Genomic DNA, 5,092 nt, shown 5'->3' with positions numbered 1-5,092 from the left:
TATGTTACATTATGATGTATTAAATCAAAAGAATGAGTTCCATTATGTTAAAAATGATTATATTAAAGTTCTCGGCTAAAGTGCTATTATGGAGTTATATACTTATTATTATTATGAATGTTATTTAATAAATATAATGCGAATTTGGTATAATAAAGGTTATTATTATTGTTTTAAATAAATATATTACATTATGATGTATTAAATCGGAAGAATGAGTTCCATTATGTTAAAAATGATTATATTAAATTTCTTCGCTAAAGTGCTATTATGGAGTTATATACTTATTATTATTATGAATGTTATTTAATAAATATAATGCGAATTATGAATGTTATTTAATAAATATAATGCGAATTTGGTATAATAAAGGTTATTATTATTGTTTTAAATAAATATATTACATTATGATGTATTAAATCAAAAGAATGAGTCATATTGCAGTTAGTATCATCATGTTTAATAATTTATGTTAAATGTGTTAAATTAAATGAAATGTTGCATATTTTATATCTGTTTTACAAGTTTAATAAAAGCATTAACATTGATATGAATTTGAATTATGAAAGACCATGTTTTTTTTTAAATGTTTATACATATTGTATTCTTTGTAATTTTTAATATTTAAATTAAATAGTATAAATAAATAAGATTATATTATTTATATTTATAATCTTCTATGTTTTTGGAACTATTTGAACTATTTGTTTAGGGATAGTATTTATAATTCTATTTTCAAAGGTAGGAATTTAAGAAGCCATATGGTTAGCTCATGATTTATTTCTCCATTTTAGGTTTTTATATAGGTAACTACTACATATCAAGTTTTCAAAAGGGATAGTAAGTGTTAGATTTCTCAATGGTTGGGTGTCTTATATGTTGATAAGTCAATTTTCTAGGGATTTTTTTGATTGGGTTTGTTGATAATCATAAAAGCAATTTATGGGGCTACTATATATGGAGGAGAAATATTACTATAAGTTTAAGTTTTATTTGGGAATTGTTTCAAATAGTTACTCTAAGCTTATGGTTCTTCGATTATTAATGATGGTGTTTGGTGTAAAAGGGAATAATAGGTTACAAATTTATGGTGATGTGATGCTTGTGATTAGGTGGATGAATGAGGAACAACAATTACAGGACATTACACTACAACCTCTAGCTTTCAATTAAAAACTATATCTCAATTTAAATTAATAACATTCACTCACATATATAGAGAACACAATCTTGCAAATGACACATTATCCAAACAAGGATGACTACAAGATCTTGGTTTTCTGATAATGGAGGAAACTTTTGATGGAGTATCCGCTATAAATAAACTTGATATTTGATGAGACTAGTAATTAGATATTAAGAGGCTTAAGTACTCTTTGAGTCAATGGCTAATGCCTATTTACTTTTTAAGCTTTTGTATTATTTTATAAGATTGTCAACATGTTTGGACATTTGGATTTGATTTTGTAACATCTAATCTGGAGGTCAGAATATAGTGGGCCTTTTTTCAATGGTTAAAAGGCTAGACTTGGAGTTTACTAATTAGTTCTCCAATTTTTTGTATTGCATTATATGCTCAACAATTGACTAATGTGTTATATATGAAAATGTTTAAAATGTTATCTAGGAACCAATAAAAATTGCAAAACTAAAATATACATTCGACTATAGAGAATATATTTGATCTATTAGATATGTTATATGTAAAATACATGTGAGTGTCTCTATATATAACAACGGAAAATGCCCAATAGGAGCTATCTCAGCTGGGAAGATGAGATACCCTATGTGAGCTTACAACCAAAACTAGTTGGTTATATTAGAAAAATACACATTGGAAAAATAATAATGCTAACACCTCCCCCTTAAATTAAATATAGGGAGTAAACAAAGAAAAAGGAAATGGGTCATGGCAACTAGGTCTAGTAAGGTACCCATGTACAAACTTTCATAAGTGGAGAAAAGGACATAAACTTGTAGAAAAAAATCCTCCCCAAAGAGACCAAAAAAATGAAGGAGGACCTAAGATGACCCCCAATGAAAAATTCCTTCACCCAAAGCATCAAGCATAATTGAAGAAAATGAGGTGATGCCAAAGTTTTATTGAAGATGTATGAAACTTGTGATTTAATAGGAAAATCCTCCACACTGAGAACACGATCCTAGATGAGCTACTGACTGAAGTGGAGGTGGTATATCTCAATATGTTTGGTCCTTTGATGCTCCACTAGGTTTCAAGAAATGTGTATGGCACTTTTAATATCTCACCAAAGTGTGGTGCGACAATATTTATTAATTCCAAAAATCTATCATTAATTATCAAATACAAAGAACTTCCTCACTAGCAAGAACTACAATGTGATACTCAAATTCTATAGAAGATAATGTGATCGATGTCTACTTCCTGTAAGACTAACATGTTAGAATAAATATTACACTAAGAGGGGGTGGGGAGGGTGAATCAGTGTAATGGAAAATTTAGCATTTTAAAATCATTTCATCAATAATTGAATATATATATAGTGCATCAGTGAATATCAAACATCATTATAGTAAATAAAATTATGCATCAAGTAACAATCATCACATCAACACGTGAGGACACCAACTTTTATGTGAAACCCTTGTGGGAGAAAACCACAAATTCTTTTTGTCTTCTTCAATTTGTTTACATAGATTTGCAGGCACTAAGCTATTGGAGCCATCAACCCACAAAATGTTCAAGCACCGACTTGCAATACTCTACAACCTGATTAAGAAACCAACCTCAAAAATATGCAACCACTGACTTGCAAGAAGATTCAACCTAATTGAGGTTCCTACCTTGGTGCATCCACCCACCTCCTTCTTCAACCTGTTGTGGACCAATTTTCACAATATTTCATGTTGGATCCATAAACATCATACAATATAAATCTCCAGAAATTGATCATACCACTTTTGTCACAACCATGTTCATCAAGTTGCCATAACCTGTTCATGACATCAACATGTTCATCAATTTGGTACCATAACACCTTTCTTGGATCCTATTTTAGTCAGACATACAACATATTCTCATAGACCCTAAAACTTATTTATAAGCCCCAAAATGATAAGTATAGCTTTAAACATGAAAAAATGCATCTTCATGAATTTTCATAACCCCTAAAAAGATCAAAATTGAATTCTAATCATTTCCCCTTTTTCGGAATTCAATTTGGCTTCAAAATCATCCAAAAAATCATACAAAACCATATAATAAATTAAATATTAGACAAAATAGTAACTTTCAGGTGCATTCTACAAAATTCCCCTTTAAGGGTTATCCAAAATAACATGACCTCCTACATACTAACCATAATGGACTACCAATCCATCTGCACACTATGTCATGTCATACCATGGCTTGCAACTACTTTTATTTTCAATCCATTCATGTGTGTCACAAAAATGAATCCCTCTACGGACTTGAACTATATATCAACAAACAAACACAAACTAGAAAGCCAATGAACCAATTAAGTTATGTTACCAATTGAACCAAACAAGTTATGTTACCAACAAACCAATGTAAGCCACATATCCATGAAACCAGTCAAGTTATGTTACCAACAAACCAACACAAACCACTTATCCATTGAATTAATCAAGTTATGTTACCAGAGAACCAACGCAACCCATAGAGCCATTGAACCAGTCAAGTTATGTTACCAACAAACCAATACAAACCACAAATCTAGAACTTGTTACTTGTTAAAAGTGAATTATTGTTTCCAAATGAGATCATATCACATATATATACATGTTTGTGTGTACCTGGGGCATATAGGAGCCGATCGATGAATACCTTTGATGCTTTGGGGATGACCATACAACCTCACATATGACCAATAATTTTCTATGCGCCATAGTCATTTGGGCCTAGCCTCACATGTCATGCAACTTGATACCTATGGGTCATGGTCATTCGTGTGCTGACATAATCATGATGTCGTCATGCCACATGGATCTCCATGAGAAGTTCCATGTGTCCCCTAAAATTAGGTTGATTGGACACTCAAAATGCCAACTGTAACTACCATGTGGCAGTCATTTGTACTACAATGTCACCCTACTAACATCATCGTGTTGATGTTTCATGCTATAAGTAGAAAACATTTTACTACTGACATCATCATCAAGCTGACATATCATGCCTATGTGGAGGTGTCCCTATTGTTAACTAGTGCACAAGTTCATTCTATGTATGTCATCGGTCTTCTTCCATTCATTCATTGTCTTTGGATCTACTAAAATATGTGTGATATTTAACTTGTTAAACAATGTGAGTCTATGCTCCATATATCATAGATTGCACCACAAGATCATAGATCCAAACTAAAGATGCTCGACATTTAACAAATTTGGTGTTTTTGTCCTCATTGCAATTGCCAACTTCAAAGTGACATATCTTCTCATCCGGGAGGAGTTTGACCAAGTGTGGCATATCGTTGGAAAGGTCTCTGAGAGACTTTATCCAACCATACCATCCATAGACTAATTTTAGCACCATAACTTTGACAAAAACTCAATAAACTTCATGGTAATTTGACATCACTTGAAGAGAGCTTGTCAAGAGATCGGACTATCATACTACTTTGTTTAATTCATGAATGAAACTGCTACTTCCTTAGAATGATCATTTGAAATCAATGACATTGGTTTTCATCAATGAAAACATTATGTCCAACATAAGTAATAGGAGAAAATTAATGGTGAAAGGTAAAGCTAGATGTTGACTTCCAATCATCAACTGAACTAGCCTAATTAGAAGCATTGCACCCCAAAAGCTAAGATTTACTAGAGTTGCATTAAATGCAAAAATTGGTAGATTCCTTAATGTACCTCAAAATGTTCTTTGCAACCTTCCATTGACTCCCATGAGGATCTTGAGAGAATTAAGAGATAAGCCCTACTGCAAAAGAGATGTCAAAATGTGTATGATGCAAATACAACAGACTCCCAACAATTTGTTGATACAGTGAAGGATTAATGTGTGGTATTGAGAAACCATCAAAAAGGGTAACATATTACTAAGATGGAGTAGGTGTGGGCTTACCATTAACCATGA

The sequence above is a fragment of the Pinus tabuliformis genome, chromosome 7 (genome assembly GCF_031772625.1).
Source record: "Pinus tabuliformis cultivar Carrire ecotype Pingquan chromosome 7, CPIR1, whole genome shotgun sequence".
Taxonomy (NCBI): Eukaryota; Viridiplantae; Streptophyta; class Pinopsida; order Pinales; family Pinaceae; genus Pinus; species Pinus tabuliformis.
The sequence above is the reverse complement of the archived record's forward strand: the minus strand, read 5'-3'. Positions refer to the sequence as shown.